Source organism: Neovison vison, chromosome 11 (assembly GCF_020171115.1).
Source record: "Neovison vison isolate M4711 chromosome 11, ASM_NN_V1, whole genome shotgun sequence".
NCBI lineage: Eukaryota > Metazoa > Chordata > Mammalia > Carnivora > Mustelidae > Neogale > Neogale vison.
This window is the reverse complement of record NC_058101.1, coordinates 209,996,735-210,014,586: the sequence shown is the minus strand read 5'-3', so window position 1 is coordinate 210,014,586 and position 17,852 is coordinate 209,996,735. Positions and strand designations below refer to the sequence as shown.

Genomic DNA, 17,852 nt, shown 5'->3' with positions numbered 1-17,852 from the left:
AAGAGGAGGTAAAGACAGTTTCAGTTGACTTCCAAAGACTTTTCTAATTGCCTCTTGCTAGTTAATTGCATCACTTAAGGAAACATTCATATTCAAATGTTTCAATCCATAATTAATCTACACACATGAATGGATCAGAAAATGTCAACAGAAGGTAAATATATGCTTATCAAACATCCTAATGTTTTCGAAGTGGGTACAAGTGATATTCATATCTCCTTTAGTATTTATGGTGTACTTTTGCATACCTTCTGATTTTACCACCTTGATAATTCTTGATCCTGATAAAGAGCTATTTTTCCTCTTCTACACCAATTAGAAACTGAGTCTCCAGATCTTTGTGTGGTTTGCTGAGGCTTTTGTATCTGGAAGAGTTATAGGTAGGACCCAAAATCAGAGCTTAATTGAAGCCTAGAACTTCAATTAAACTATAAATTAAGTTGATAAACTTAATTTTGCATATTTTAGATGATCCCTCCTTGTTGAGTATCCTGTGTATTGCATGATATTTATATATGTAAGAGCACTGGCCAGGAAGAAAAGCCAGGCATCTTTGGAGAACTTGGGATAAATACATTGTATCTTAGGTAGCTACTGGTTTCTGAGTAGTAGGTTACAGCAACTCGCAACTGAAAAACACCTCCACGACCGAACACTCCTTTTTATTCCAGATTTGTTTGTTTTCATAACAGATCCATAGTCTTCTGACTGTATAATTATGTCACATGGAGGCATAACCCATGAGCTCTGAGATCAGGGACCACGGGTGTTCATACTTTATTGTCGTCTGCTGCGCACACAGGTGTCTGATCTGTAAGACAAAAAGCTTCGATTGCATCATTGTTATTCCGGCTGTAATCCATGAAGCACTAAGATTCCACAGAGCTGTCTCAGGGCAATAAGGTTTTCACCTTACCTAAACTTAAGCATTTTTGTTTTGCTTTCTTCTGGTTTGAAAATCTCTTCAGATATCAGGAAAAGGTGGATTTGATGTTTTCTAAATATTTCAGCAACTTCTTTTACAGAAAAATGGTTCTGAATTTTTTTTTTAAATCCTATATTTGAATTCAGAATTCTTTTAAAAAATATGCTGAATCATTTTAGAGCTCCACAAGAATGTTCCCAGAACAGTCTCTCTTTGGAAACATTTTAGCACACGACATATGGGAGGATTTGGGATGGAAGCAGGCTTTCTGGATTGTACGCTCTTCGTTATTCAAACAAACCCTCTGTGACAATTCCAAAAATGTTCTCTCTGTAGTGAAATAACCGTAGTTCAGACAAACATGTCTGGGCCGTCTGGGTGGACCCGTGTTCCAGTTAATCAGTGATTCTGCCTTTGTATGGAACATTTAGCCCGATGTTGGGATGGAGTAGGCAAAGACAGCATTCCCATTCACAGTAAAGGGCTTAGAATAATCACACATGGAACTCATGGCACCCCAGTCAATAGAACTGTGACTCAACAGTTGTATTCTCAACTAGAACGGGTCTTAGGTGTTGTCGTAGGAGTCAGCTCTTGGCCCTGATTCACACTGATATTTTGGACCCTAAATATATTTTTATATTTGGCTCTGCATACAGTTCATCTTTATATTAATTTGTTCTTCTCCCTCAAATAAACTATGATAATAGATTCATATTAATGATAATATGTGATTTTTATATTTTAAGCCACACACACAAATAGAATTTTCCAGAGAAACGAGAGATCATTGAAGGCTGGAATAACAGTAGAAGCCTCCAGAATGTTCTTTCCTTACTGCTAGACGTCCTTTCTTCTTTCCTTAAGAGTAAGTTTAGATGCCGTTTCCCATATGAATGTTGTCCTGCTGTCCAGCTTCCCGAAGAAGAATCACTTGCTCTTTCCTTTATGTCTTCAATTTTATACTTTGCACGTCTTTTGCTTTCACACCAGTAAAGTGTGAGGTTCTTCAGGAGAGGAACCTTACCGCCATCAATGCTATGTCACGTCCGCAGCCACGTAATCAGTGAGGACCGCCGGCGCTGAGCTGGGTTGGTGTGGGAGAGGCTGTGAGGAGATGACCATGACCTCTGCGCTCCTGAGCTGGGGAACAGGAGAGTCCGAATAGAATGGAGGGTGTGTGAGAAGGAGGAAAGTAGGACCGTGGTCGGCTGCAGGAATCTGATTATGGGAGTTTTTTAAAAACTAGGCAGAGGGGTCCCTCAGCATCAAGGCAGAGCCACGAACGGTATCTGGGGAATGAGGTTGCGCGGGAGTCTGGGGTGGCCGGGCGGGGAGCTGACAGCGACGTGGATTCCGGGTTTGGAGGTTAACAGAGGCTGCAAATGGTGAGGTCGTGCCGTCAGCCAGCAGGTGTGGCTTGAGGAAGCGGAAAGGCTATGTGCTGGCTTTTCCAGTGATGCATAATGGGGCAGAGCAGGGACATTTAGTGCTCGTTAGAAATGGCGTAGTCTGATGGAACATGATACATATCTTTAAAAAAAACTATAAAGAAGGGACGGCTTGGACGGTGTACGGTGGTTGGTCATGGACAGACCTTAGAACTGGAAGCTTCGCAGTGACCACCCCCCCAGATGTGTCTGGCCAAGAAGCCTAAGGAAGTTGATGCTACGGTCCAAGTCCTCTCTCTGGGGGACCCCATGCTGTGTTAGAGACACACTGATTCGACTTGCCTTGACCTGCTCCATTTCCGTTGTTACCAGGCAATGTTCTTGTGATTCCTGGGGGGTCAGCATGACTCCCCAGTAGAAAGAGAGCAGCTTATCTGTGTTGACATACAGATTCTGGTGACATACGGATTCTGGTTGACATACAGACTCCAGTCATTACTTGAAATCAGGCTATTGACATTCTGGCATTACAGTGCAACCCTATTAGCCTTCTCATGGGAGGCATCTGTTTTGGGTGCACGGACAAAACCAGCGTCTGGTCCTGCAGAGTCATTGTTCTGAGAGGCAGCTGGCTCGTGTTCCTGGGCTACTTACCTTCCTGGCTATGACGAGCCTCATTTTCTTGCTTCAGACTTTTACAGGAGAAGCCAGAGAGTGGGGAACCCCCCTTCAAAGATTGCTCTAAAGTGTCAGAGAGAAAGTAGCATGAGCAGAAGGGTGTGTGGGATCGATGAGGAAGCTCAGGTGGTCCAAGGGCCATTTCAAAGAGAGGGGGACAGTTGGGAAGTGAGCAGCCTGACCCACAGCACTGAGTACTAGTCCATGTGGCCCTGTTGTACCAATTACTTTTACAAAGGGAAAAAAAAAACAAAACCAAAAACCAAGGCCTTACTCTGGAGGGTCTGTGCCTTCCAACACGTCCTACAGTCGTGTGTGCTGGCTCCAAGAGCAGCAGAGCACACAGCCCGGACTCCAGGGAGCGGCCCAGCTCCTGCATCCCTGTCCCTTGCAGAAGATCCGGTTCCACTGGGCTGTAGCAGAGTCAGGGGCTCTTCCTTCCTTCGGCTCCTCCGGGATCCTCCTGTCCTGGGACCGGATCGCTCAAGGCCGGCTAATTTCCATTGTTCACATTCCTAAAATCACTCCCCTGTCCCCACCCTGAACTATCTGTTCAAATAGCACAGAGAGAAACCTCAAAGTCCCTCCACACTGTTGTCTGCAACAAAAGGTTGTGCCCCCGCCGGCCGCCCGTTTCTACCGATCGGCCCCTCCGTCGGCGTCCTTCTTGATGGCGACCCTCTATGGGTTCTGTTTGCCGGAGCCATGAAGAGGCGGAACACTGGGTTGACAACTGAGTCTAACTGAGGTCCTGTGTACCGTGCGGGTGAGACAGCCAAGCCCAGCGCCGTGGGCTGCTGCAGCTGTCACGCTGGATTCACGCGCTCATCGGATCGAAATGACACCAACTTCACACACTGTTCTAAGTGAGCGCGGCTCGGGCTGGGGTTGGCTTCTCAAGGCCGATGATGAACACTAAGCATCGTCGCCGTCCTGCTTCCAAACAAGGCAGAAACACCGTGGGCGGGAAGTCTACTCAGACAGTGAGCAGTCAGTCACTGGCAGGAAACTGGACGGGGAAGAGCGGCAGACGTCGGAAACGGTCGCCGCGTCCCTGGCATCACCGAGGGTAACGAGAGCTCATTCTCCGCCGGGTCCGTAGGTAGCCTGCGTCGCTGGGGGCGGCTTCCTGTGGGTGTCCCTCTTCCACTCCTGTCTCCTCCCTTATACCAGGAACCCCTGCCTCTGTGGCTTCTCCCCAGATTTACTGGGACACAATTAACAGGTTTGTGAGTTTAGGTGACGATGTGACACACACATACATCATGAAATACCATCACCAGAAGGTTAACACAACCGTCACCTCGTGTGACTCTTCGTGTGTGTGTTGAGATCTGCCCTGGTTTTTGTTTTATTTTTTATTTTTTATTTTTTTTTCTTTTTTCCCCTCATTTCTGCTATAGATTCTTCTGGTGCTTGGACCTCCCTGACTGAATGAGATTCACGCGCACAACACTCTGCTTGTTTCCTAACCGATTCCTTCTCTCCTTACAATGGGGTTTTGGAAACTCTATTTAAGCGAGAAGGCAGTTCTCAAGAGCAGTATCTAGCATCTAATTTTATAAATAATAAGGATTTCACAAATGTCCCAAACATTGTTGGTTGTCATGTGTGTACATGTTTAAGTGTCGCTGCTTTAGAGTAAAATTAGCCTTTATTCTTTGAAGAATAAGGTTCATCACACCCTCAGTCTTTGTGGTGTGCAACATCATCTAGAAAATCATGCCAAAGTGTTGGATGTTGTGTTCCATGAGTAGCTTGTAAAAGCATTTATAATTGTGCTGCAAACAAGGACATGCATGGAAGGGAGCCAAGAAAAGGACCAGCTCGCACATAAACCCACATGAATGCTGGCAGATTTTTATTTTATTTCAACGAAGATTAAAATTGTGGCAAACACATTGTGTTGCTTTGATAGAGATCCTGGAGGACGGAGGGGCGATTTCTAAATATGAGTTCACAGAGCACAGATTTGTTCTCAGAGAGCCATTAATTCAGCAGATAAAACTGCTGGAAAAATGTAATTAGCAGTGTTCATTTCCCCCCAGTTAACTAGTAGGAATCTTATAAAGGTGTTTCAAAATAATAGGCAGTCATTTTGTGTATGAGTTTTCTATTGCTGTGTAACAAATTACCAAAAACTTGGGGGACCTAAAATACCTTTATGACTCACAGTTCCTGGGGGCGGGAAGTTGGAGCCTGGCTCAGCGGAGCCTCTCAGGGTCTGGTGGCCGTGATCCAGGTGGCCGGGGCCCCAGTCTCACCCGAGGCCCCTGTCCCTCCTACAGGCCCTGCGGCTGCTGGCAGGCAAAAAAGAATTCTTCAAGTGTCTTCAGTGCAAAAATGGTGTTCTTATTAAAGCACAAGGATAGGACCCTGGGGACAGACAGAGTTGCTCCCCTGGGCTTGTGATGATGACTGATTATACTGATCATACACTTTCAGGGAGGGGGTTAGCGAGAGCAAACGTCTCTTAGGAGTTTGGAAGCAAGGTTTCCAGGACTTGAGGGGCTAGCTCTTGTTGGAACAAGGTCATTTATGACTGTCTAGTGAAACATGAGACCGTTCAGATGTACATCATAAGCTTGGGGGATGATTGCCAACACGTATCTTGAGGGTGTAGAGATAACGGAAATTTCTAAAGGAATTTCTGTATGTCAGAGTAGCTTCATAGGGTCCTGAGGGTTGGGCTAGGATTGCCTCTGGCCCTTGGCTAAGTGTCAACATCAGGCAGCCAAGTCCCTAGTGGAAGGTCACTCTTCTATCGCGGGGACTTATTAGTAGGCAAGTCCTCCTCTCCCCAGGGCCGGCAGGAGAGCCCTCCCTCGTGCAGACCCAGGCCTTCCATCTGAGTGAGTCAGGTACACTCAGGAGATCTCCGTTTTGACTAACACAGACTCCCTGATTTGGGGCTATACAGTGGCTTAGAGCTTTCTCTTGCCTCTGCCACAGATCCTGCCCGCCCTCCAGGAAGGAGGAATGTCCTTCAAATTTTCCTCCAGGAATGTCCCTCACATTTTCCTATTTAGGAATGTTGCTTTTTAAATCCTTTTTCGGATCATTCTGTATTCAAAAATGTGTGTGTGTGTGTGTGTGTGTGCGTGCGCGCGCACGCAAACATAAAGTATGATTGTTTACTTGTACTTTTAAATTTCAGGGATATGTTTGGGTTAATAGTGATAAATCTGTCTTTCAAACAAGACCATTGCAAAGTCACTTTCTGCATTGCCGTAGTTTCAGCTTTTGTCTTTCAAGCCCCCATATCTCCAAAGCATGAACCTGTCCATGACTTTGGTCTACCTTTCATGAGAGCTAAGGTGACCCTGTTGAGGGATTTGGGTCAAGAAGAATTTCCACAAAAGACGAGGAGAAGATGTGTGGCCCACAGAAGGGGACGAGGCACAGAGAGAGCAATCTGGGATCCAGACCACAAAACATACTTATTCTACAACTTGACTAAAAGAAAAACCAGTTTGAAAGCACTAAATGTTTAAATATGACATACTTGCATGTTTGTATTATTCCCAGAAAATGAGCCATACATCTCTCCCTTCATTATTTCTGTGTTGGGTTCATTTTTCATTCGGGGATCACCATTGAAACAATGTTGCCGTGAATTCTTATGAAGTGCAACACAGTGACTCTCCCTATGGGAGAAAAGAAAAGCCAATTTCTAATAAGCTTCAAACTGTATATTCAGTGAAAAATTTAATTCCCTACTCAATTTGTTTCACTATACAAAGGAGAGTATTACAAGGAGGGAAAATTGTAACATCAGTGGTGTGACAAGAACTCTATGCTTATGTGATTGCCTTGTTGGAAACCTTTCCTATCGATATATCAAGACATACCCATGCATGTTTTTAGAAGCTTACAACCTTCCAGTAAGAATTCTGAAGATTGCATTTTCACTCTGCTTCTACAAGAAAAGAAAACCTAGAGAAACATATCATATATGATATATTCTTCAAAACAGACCAGATTTCATTGGTAATATCACAGTGGCAAAAGGGGTCCATGCCATTCAGATACAGTAGAGAGGTAGGTGGCTAGCGAGTCCCGAAAAGATCTCTCTAGTACTCGTAGAACAAGATGGACATTTTATAAAGAGGAAAGGCATTCTGTCTCTGGGAATGTCCTCAGTCCCCAGTCCAAGTACATAATTCTTCTTTGTTTGCATCAGAAAGCTTTACTGATACATGTATGCTTTTAGATAATAATCAAGACAAATGTTTACTGTAAGAAATCATCAAGAGGATATTAGAGCCAAACATGATGGCCTCTCTAAGAAAAAGGCTTGGACATGAGTCTTTGTCAAAGCCCAGAGCTCGGGAAGAGAAGCACCTCCCACCTTAGTCTGCCGCAAGGTGAGGCTGTCCTGAAACCAGACATAAATCTTCATCCATTTCTCAGATGTAGGAATGAGCAAAGTCTTATTATGACCATTTCAAAAAAGGAAGTTGGCACAAAGTGATGCTTAATTGACTTACTCAATGTCAGACACAAATGAGAGGTAGATATGCCTGTGACATCCCTGTCCTTTGATGATTCCTTCTCCTTCTTCTTCTTTTTTAAGATTTTACGTATTTATTTGACAGAGAGCTCACAAGCACAAGCAGGGGGAGCAGCAGAAGGAGAATCAGGGTCCCTGCTGAGCAGCGGATCCCAGGACCCTGGGATCATGACCTGAACCAAAGGCAGACGCTTAACCGAGTGACCCACCCAGGCGCCCCGTCCCTTGACTTCTAATCCCATGTTTACCATCCCGCTGCCTTACTAACATGTATAGCATCACAAAAACTAAAATATAAATATTTTCTGCATTTTTAAAAATTCCAGTGAAGGGGCACCGGGGGGCTCAGTTGGTTGCATCACTGCCTTCAGCTCAGCTCGTGATCCCGGCATCCGGGGATCGAGTAGCGCGTGGGGCTCCCAGTTCTGCGGGGGATCTGCTTCTCCTCTGACCTTCTCCCCATCATCCCTCTCTCACTCTCTCAAATAAATAAATGAAATCTTTAAAAAACAATTAAGAAAAATTCCAGTGGGACCATGACGTGGTTCTCTTCTGCAGTAACGTGAGAATTGTGTAGTTAGGGGCGGAGACCGACCCGGTGACCCAGCAGCTCATGTCCCCACAGCCTACAGAAGATACCACGTGCGCTGTGGTCCATGCTAGTGTCTACGTGGCTGTCCATGATTTTCCTGGAGGTTTACTGTGGTGAATTTCTTTTGTTTGTTTTAGAATTAATTATTCCTTATATTTTGTGACAGTTTGCTAGTCGACACACACTGTTATTTATTTTCATCTTTTGGCAAAGATGGATGTATTGCGGGTCACCGGCACGTTGAGAAAGACAAAGGAACCTGGGAAGGGTGACATAAATAATTTAATTCTAAGGATTAAACCAAAAGCACATGACTTGAGAGGGCATTAAAGGGAGGCTGACAGATGATATCACCCAATGCTATCAAATCTCACATTTTATGAGAAGGGTGATGCCAGAATTTTTTTCCCCATTCTCCTTTAGGGGAAATAAAAAGTAATAATTATTATATTAGTCAAAGGCATAGATACACTGTTTTCACAAAAGGTCATTTGTGGGAAGATAAGAATCCCTGAGACTTGCATGCCTTGTCAGAGAGGTAATGCTGGGTAATGAATCACAGGTCAGTTTATGTCTGATTTTGATTTTTCTTGCATGTGTTATGGCATTCGTAATAATGCTATAAAAAGAAAAAGGCCATGAAATCTATTCAGACTCAAAATTTTTATTTTTTTCTCCACGGTATGAATTTTGACAGAAGGACATTCGAAGGCTCTTTTGATGTCTACAAGAACATCAGATGAGTCTCTTTCTTTTCATTCTTTTAACTAAGTAAACATTTCAGAAAACAGTGATATGAGCATTAGCCCATCTGTTAAATTCCAACATGAAGCGATTAGACCAGGATGTGAAAAAAAAAACGTGACGTTTCAGCTCAAAATTGACAAAGGCTCCGGAATGATTCTCTGAACACCGTTCAGTAGCAAATGCAAGCATGGACATATGTGGTCCAGTGTTTTAACTCAATTGTGAAATGCGAGCTGAAGGAGTACAGCTGCCTGTGTCTCTGGGGACGCGCACTGAGGCTCCTCGCCGTGGCACCTGTCAGCTGTGATCTGTCATTGCAGCACACACTCTTCTGTAAATAAGTCATTGTTTTTGGACATCCATGGTTCTGACGCTGGAAGCAATCAGAAGATATTTTTACTGTTGAAAGGGATATGAAATTTTTCTTGTGATGGTTTCAACAAAGTTTACCTTTGACTCCCTAAAACGATGGGGTAAGTGAAGGCTTGTATGTGGGGTATGAGAAAAGAGAAGCAGAAGGTGACCCCAGTCCTGCTGGGCTCTGGAACTGTTACTTATTGACTTGGGAAGACAGGGATGGTAGCTTGGAAGTGGAAGGGAAGTAGATGTCATTTTTCTGTAGCAGGGTTTGGACACCCCTCGGTGCTTGGTGTTAGGTTTTTAATCTTGTTCAGTATGTGGCATAGATTGAACAATGTGAATGAAATTAGAATTTTCCCACTGGATGTTGTGTCGTCTCATTCTGAGGTAATGCCAATAAGAAAAGGTGATGGAGGTAAAGATGTCAACAACAGATTTTCTAAAATCTCCTCATTTATAGGACTCTGATGAGTAGGGTTGTAAATGAGGTAAAAAGTGTGGACTGTGGCTGAAGGCTGGGTTCTGGCTGGTGAGGCAGGAGTCTATACTGTTAAGATCTACAATAAAAACGGGCACTTATTTGAAAACCCCAGGATTTTTTAAGGCAAGTTTTTACCATGATGTTAATTAGAAACCTATTTCCTTTGCCAAATAGAAAGTGGATTGAACAGGGATGCTGCCTGCATGGCAGAGTGTGGGTTTCGGGGTCAGGTGTTGGTAGGCTTGGTCGGGGGCTGATGGGTGCCCTGGCCCCACAGCTGCTGGCTGCTGTCATGAGGTCCCATTGTAAGACAGCCGCACCTGGAGTCAGGTGTCCAGAGGATTCCCGACAGCTTCGGTGAACTTATTGAAATCTGAGTCATTATCCATCTCGATCAGTGGAACATTACTTGAAGAGCCAAATCATGAAACTCTAGTGGTAGTGTATCTGCACATGGAATGGCTGTCTCTTCTGGAAACTTCTAAAGGTAGTTAATGCATGTCTGTACAAATAAGATCTGTAAGAAGTGGGACTCTCGGGAGACTTACTCATCTGTCCTCCTGAACAAGAGTTGAATGCTGAAATGCTGAAAAGTTGCCAGTTCTTGTCTATTATTTATTTACTTATTTACGTGAATGTTTAAACATTTAACTGATTTTTTTAAATGTAAAAGACAAATTCCCAGACCTAAAGGAACAGATTGGTTCTAATATAAAATACAAATGAACACGTCATTCATCAGGAAATGTAGGAAAGTTTTCTGCTTCTACACAGAATCTGGTAATGCGGTTTTCTAGACTATCAAAGATGCTTGAAATTTCTGTTGTCATCATCAAACTAAATTCACTGCGACCAAACGAAGAACATTTTATGTTCCTAATGCTAAAGGTTTCTGTATTGAATTTCATATAGTAATAATTTCATGGAAATCATTCTATGAAATACCCATTTCATTATATAGATATATTATTACACACGTCCACAACAGTATGTGATGAGAACTGTTGGGATTACCTCTTTGGAAAATTGATTTATGGAGGAATATGAAACTATAACATCCAAAGTTGGTTAAATAATCGTGTAGCCATTCTGAATTTTCACTAACTGGATATTTCTGACTAAAGATTATTTTTAAATTTCCAAAATTTTGGGAAAATTAGAACATATGAAAACTTAAAAGTCATGTATTTACTTTCATGATTTTAAAATCTTCAGAAATCTTCAGAACCTTATTCATTTATTTGAATTAAAAGCACGTACTAACAAGTTGGCATTCATATAAGCACCAGCGAAACATAGTGGCATGGATACGTTTCGGGGTTTCTATTTTAACTGCCCAACTTCCTCAGATGATGAAACAAACAGTGTTCACTAGTTTAACCCTCTCCTCAAAGAAGCACATTTTTAGTGGGGTGATGTACTCTATCCATGGGAAAACATTGAAGGGTCAAAAGCACGCAGCCACCGGCTGTCACTTATTTTGTGGTGACGCTCATGAGAACTTCAGGAAGCCTCAGGGGGGAGAGCTAGGGATGCCGGAGCAGGAATGGGCTGAACGTGGTCTTCAAGGGCAGGTGTGACCTGGAGGACATGAGTGATGCTGAGGCCCAGCTGGGCAGTGAGCCTGGATACCGGAGGCAAGAGCAGGTGACAAGATTGTGACAAGACTGTGGCCGTGCTTTTCACCCGCATCTCAAGGATGATCCGGCCAGGAAATCCCCTGGTAGACCCTGGCAGCATCCTTGGTGGGAGTGAGGGAGGCGTGGGCCAGCACGGAAAGTCAGAAAGGAAGAGGGATGCTTGTGAGGGAGCAGGCTGGGGAGGCTGCCCAGCGCCTGGGCACATGGTTTCCGGAGCAGCCGTCAGAAGGGAGTCAGACCATCTCATGGTGCCGGGCTGTGGGTGTCTTTGACTTGGGCTGGCGGTGTGGAAGTGGAGCCCATCCGGACAGAGGGTGAATTCATGGGCTTCATTGGGTTCACAGAATTTTGGCTCCCTGTTTCATTTTGCTTGGCATTCGGGTTTTGCAACTAAACCTGGGCGATGTTTATCGGCCGTGAGAATTCACACGCCGTGTGTCACCCTCCCAGTGAGCAAGCGTATCAGTGCGGCAGGGTGAGATCGCACCCCGAGGTTCTTGAGTCCGTGATTCCCTCTACTCCTGCCTCCGAAGCCAGCTGGGTGAGGGCGGGCCGCCGCTTACAAGTCACAGGTAGGCTGATGGGTGGCGACTGCCGCCCCTCGTGCAGAAGGTCTGCAGGAACGAGAGGCGGAGCGGGAGGAAGGGTGCTCGTCCGTCCGGACGCTCGGAGGCGCCGGCAGGGGTCCCGTGCTGGCTGTCTCTGCTGGGGACTGATGGCCTGCGGCATCGCTTGAGGGGGCGCGCTCTGCCCTGCGGTCCGACAATTACCTGCTGTGGAGTAATGCAAGCTACGACACCCGAGTAGTCACAGCAGCAGTGAACCTGAGTATTGTTGGTAATCCCTTAGGTTCACACAGAGTTTACTTGGGAAGAGCTCAGTGTATTTTTTTTTTACTTTTTCTTATATTACTTTTTCTTATAAAATCTCTGCAATATGGGGACAGAAAGAAGGAGGCATTCGTGTTCATTGTCAGCGCTTGGAAATGGAAGGGACAGAAGAAGGTAAAGGGATTTGGAACTGCAGTTAGTCCAGACATCATTTCAAAATGTCCCATGGTCCTTCACGTCCCTTCTCCAGTGAGTCCTCATGCCCCGGGGCCACTGGCCATCTCGTCAGCTGTTCCCAGCAGGGGACCTTCCATTTGGCAGTCATCTGCTGCTTCTGGTCAGGGTCTCCAGACACTGTCCGTGGGCGCCTCCGCCGTCCTCACACACTGGTTTTCTCTTTGACAAGAATGAGATACGCTGACCGAGGGGAGCCGAGAGCCGTGTTCCTGGAACCAGCACTCGGGTCGCAGGCTGACCCCCGAGCAGCCCCTTGGGGGGAGAGTGTGGTTGTGTCTGTATTTGACATGTTTCTTGACACGATCTAGGGAAAGGGGAAAGGTTAGTTATTTTATGAGCAAAGAAGAATGAAATCCCCAGGGGCCTTTGCAAAATGATTTTCATTTTGGAAATTTTCATTCTTGATCACATTTTTTTTGGGCCCAACCCAGAGACTCTCCCACAGCCAGCGAGAACAGACCGAGCTGTCTCCTGTCCAGTACGTCAGGATGTGTCTGGGATAGTCCCCTTTCCCAGAAAGGAGAGCAGAAGGAGCCAGGGTGGGCATAGCCATCACTGGGAGAAGCTGCCAGGGAGGGGGTAGGAAGGGGCCGTGCCGAAGGGAATCACCACTTAACCCTGCGTGTGCTCCTGACAGAAAACTGACTTTCTCCAGGGCACCTGCGTGGGTTTCGGCTGTGACAAGACTCCGTAGTCTGCCTGACTCGCGGTCCTCCAATTAACCGTTGTGTAGGGTTATTTTGTAGGATTATTTTCAGGATAAAAGTGGTGGCATGGGCAGATCAGCCTAATGCACTGCATGGCCCAGTGTGTGCTCTGCTAATTAGTAACTAGCAGATCTAGTTACTAATAGTACTAGTTAATCTACTAACTAGTAACTAGCTTGATGTTAAGCTAGTAACTAACTAGCTTCATGTTCACCATTGCCTTTATGGAAGATACCTGTCTCTTTATTCAGTTCCTAAGAAAGAAGAAGGTCCTAAGATCCGTGGCTGAAAACAATGAATTAGCCACAGTTTGTACTTCTCTACTAAAGTAAAAAAAAAAAAGAATTAAATGTGTTGATTAAATGTCAATTCCATAAAAATAAATGCATGCAAATGTAAACATTGAGTTTTAGACAATGGGAATTAAGATGATGTGCTGATAAGTACATACTACTAAAAAATGGTGGTTTTCAAGATAACTCAGTGATGTGTTCCTAATGTCACTTTTCCCATTTTTCTACCAATTTCATTTCATGGATCAAGATTTTCATAAGTAATAAAGCAAAAAATGTGATAATTTTTTACCATTAAAAACTGGAGGACACTAGGAGAAGGAAAGGAAAAGTGAACTGGGGGAAGTCAGGGGGGAAACCAACCATGAGAAACTGTGGACTCTGAGAAATAAACTGAGGGTTTTGGAGTGGAGGGGGGTGGGGGGTGGGTGAGCCCGGTGGTGGGTATTGAGGAGGACGAGGATTGCATGGAGCACTGGGTGTGGTGCATAAACAATGAATGCTGGAACACTGAAAAAATAAAATAAAAAATAATAATTGTACAGTTCAATTTATAGGAATGCTCTAGTTTCTTAAAAGAAAACTTTGCTGAAAGTATGTCTTGGTCTTTAAAAATGTGTAATTATATAGCAGTGGATCAACGTGTATTTTAATTGTGGTATTTGTGATAAACATATTAGTAGATGTCTTTGACTTGCCACTTTGCTATTGGCTTTTATTGATAATTATTTTCACAAACTAACAGAATCTGTGTTCAATCTGGCTTTAGTTTCTTCCCTATTTTGATATTAAATTAGTTAAGTACAAATTGCTAGTTTCCAGTTCTTCTGAACCTCATACATGGACCTGAAGATTCTTCAGGCTTGCAAACTGTAGCTCAATTTTAAAGAAATCAACAGTAATCAGATTCTTGGAATAGTCAAGGTATTTTAAACAATTAGTGAGTGTCGGAGTTAAAAATAAAAACACTCTGAGTTTTATGTGTTTTATTTATTTATTTTGGACTTCTCCCACCCCAGAAAACAGTCTTTTCTAGAGAGAAGTTACTCCTTAAACTATTCTGTGTAGACGAAACACAAAAGCTATCACTCTATCTGGAAATAGAGTCGAAAAAGAATCGAATTACATCTTATGTAGTTAATGTGATATATTGTTGGCTGAAGTCACTTCATTGTATTTCTGGATATTGCTTTGTATCGATGTGTATATGTACTTGTGTGTGTGTGTGTTCATTTGCAAACCTGGCGGAACCATCCGGCATCAAGCATGGCGTGTTCCTTGCGTCACCTGCGTCCCCTTGGAAAGTCCAGGTGGCTCATTTAGAAGCAGCCATATGTCATACTGTGTGGCTGCCTATAAATGGGTTGCCCTGTACTAGCATCCTGTTTTCACAGAAATCCTGACAGAGGACGCAAGACCCCGCTCGGAGAACTTCCTGTGGCCCCCGGCATGCGCGTCCCTGCTGTTCTTAAGCACGTGTTGATGTAATAGTGACACGTCCGGTTAGACTCGGAGCCCTGAAGGGCATGGCTGTGTCTGTGTATTGAAACAGGATTTGCTGCCATGTGCAATGTATTGTATATTATGTGTGTAATAAGTCTGTATTGAGTTAATGGATGGATGTCCCATTGAGATGTAAGATGTTAACTGTGGTATATTATTTGTCTCCCCGTCGAGATTGTGAGCTCCCGGTGAGCCAGGACAGACATCAACTAATTTTATATTTTCAGCATCTAGCAAGGTCTCCAAAGTACAGTCAGCACTTTACAAGTACATTTTCACTACGTGATTTCAGGAATTAACTAATGTTGTGGGTTAGAGGGTAAGATTTTCTAGATATGTGTCTTCAGTAAAATTATCTAAATTATCTTTCTTTTTCACTTTAATGTCCCCTAACATTGGGCCAGAAACCAGAAACATTATATTACAAATTATACTCTTGATATATTTTTTTGATAAAATGAAATATTACTAGGCTAAGCTACTGTATGTAAATTACTAACCTTATCATCAGGTAGAAATGATAATAAAAATTACATTTTATAAAAATCATATTCATAATATACATTATCAATTAAAGTCATCATGTTTAACATTGACATTTTTAACACTTAAACACAGCAAAGATGCGGATCGTCCGAGCCGGGAGTAGCGATGTCAGGCAAGCGTTCATCTTAACCACATGACGGTGCGCTTAGTTCTGTGTGACGGGGCCGCACTTATTGAATGGACAGAGGTTCCTGTTTGTTTTAAAAAAGGATTCTGTGCTCCTCTGTTTCTCTCCAGTAGAAAAAGAAGTGAGTACCACAGAGCAGACAAATAGCCGGGGCAAACAGATAAACCACAGAAGGCAGGGGCGGTGCAGAGAACGCAGATGTGTCCTTGTGGGCTGGTGTCCAGGTCTCTCCACGCTTCCATGTCTTACTGCTGGGGTCTTGCGACAGTCTGTCAACACTCATCGTGTCAGATTCCTCCGCGGGACAGTGAGCTCTGGGAGGCCTGACGTCGCCTCGTGCCATGCCCCCCAAAGTGCTCAGAGCGTGTTTATTTATTTCTGCAAGTCGTTGATGAAGGAGTTTCTTCTTTTCCTGGATCATGCGCGGGCTCACCGTGAGAGGACGCTCATCTGAGGCTTGTGGGGCTTCTCCTCGGCCTCAGGCCCCCGTGCAGGCTCAGTGCCTTCTCTCGTGTCGCCCCAGTACAGCCGTCCTCCGTCGTCTCCCTCATCTCCCAGAGGCCACTTGCATGATGACATGTTTGCGTGCTTCACGCGCGTGCACACACACGATTTTGCCTCGTGCACCAGCCCGTGTCCCACTGCTGAAGCCCACCCTCAGCGCTAGATAAACACGGCCCAATTCTTTCTGCTATGGTTTCCGCTCACTCCAATCCATTCTCCATACTGGCCCTGATCGTTTCTCCGAAATGCTACAGATATCCGTGCCACTTCCTCGTGCAGACACCTGTTCCCTTCAACCCCCACTGGGTCCTGAGTCAGTCTGCACTCAGTAGGGCTGCAGGACAGCCCTTTCCTGATGCTTTCAATAAAGCATCTGTAAGATGCACACACTATTGGAAAGTACCCTGCATCCCAGGATAAGCCATATCCCTCCGAACCCCTCATGTAATTGTGCAGACGTTATCTGGAGAAATCTCCTCTGGTTCTAGAACCACCAATGCCTACCGTCCTTCTAGATGATCTCAATTATGCCTCTTCTGCAAAGCTGTGCCCAGGCTTCCTGCTTCCCCTGTGCCTCTCTCAGCCTCCCCAGGAAACGTACCTGTACCGAGTACCATACTGTTTTCAAAATATTTATTTTCTTACCTGTGGATGTAGGTAGACCGTGGAAAAGAGGGACCTGTTCCATGCCATTCTACTCATAGTACCTAACAAACTCCCTGCCTCATAAGTCACAGATCTGTTTTAAAACTTCAGATAATATGCTGATCATAAGTCCTTATCACAGTGTGTGAGTTAGAACACTGTTCACCGGTGGGATGCTTTTAAGAACTGATTCAGAGTAAAATGCCCTCGGCCTGTCTGTCTCCACGCCCTGCTGTAGATGCTGACCTTGATTCTCCTCCAAGAGCTCCCAGCCCTCTGTTTTAAATACCCTCGGTGAGGACAGTTGGCGTGCAGTGTTAAACATGGGCGAGAGGAGGTGAACAAGGGAGATTCCTTCTCGAAGCCTCCCCAGAATGGATAGTAACACCTTGAACCACCTCAGAGCTCTGTGGAAGGTCAGGAGTAGGTTTCACTTGAAAGACTTACTTTGGGTGTATACAGTACATTTACAATTGTGAGTTATTTCGAGGTGGACTCCTGGAAATTTTAGCTATGATTACCTTGCTCTATGATGTTGTAGTGACATAGTTCATGAGAACCAAGATGGGCCCAGAAAAGGAGGTGATGACTTTGGTCATCTGCTTTCTGTTCTGGACTCTACAGGCTTTTTGATGTTTCACTCTCTAGCTCATGGGGTCACCCTTCCATTGAGACAGTGTCACCATCCTGTTGAAGAATGCCATTTTGGGGGAAATTCAGAGGATCTTTCCACATAATCCTGAAATAAGAGCAATAATAAAACAATATTTGGGAAAATAAATGAGAAGCTGATAATAAAAATCAATTTGAAACCAATAACAGCTATAGCTAAAACATGACGTTGATGCATAATTCCATACGTAATAATTTAAAACTCAAAGTCGAGCACACATGCTTCACCTAGAATTTTAATCCTAAATAATGAGAGCTGTGTTTAAAAAACAGGAATCAATCAAACGTTTCAGGAAATTGAGTTGTTAATGAACTTCCGTGTCTCGAGTCCACCACAATAGCCAGAACCAGTGCTCCGATCCCAAACCACATTTCTTTCCAGAAAACTGCCAATCAAGGAGTGAATAAAAATATACATAATTCAATATACTTCTTCCTACCGCATGCAAATGTGAAAGCAT

General features: G+C 44.3%; 1 protein-coding gene across 1 annotated transcript in view; it reads left to right on the top strand.

Moving 5' to 3' along the window:
- CSMD1 (CUB and Sushi multiple domains 1) overlaps positions 1-17,852 on the top strand; it is a 732,674-nt gene that overhangs the window by 400,623 nt on the left and 314,199 nt on the right. The window lies entirely within an intron of this gene.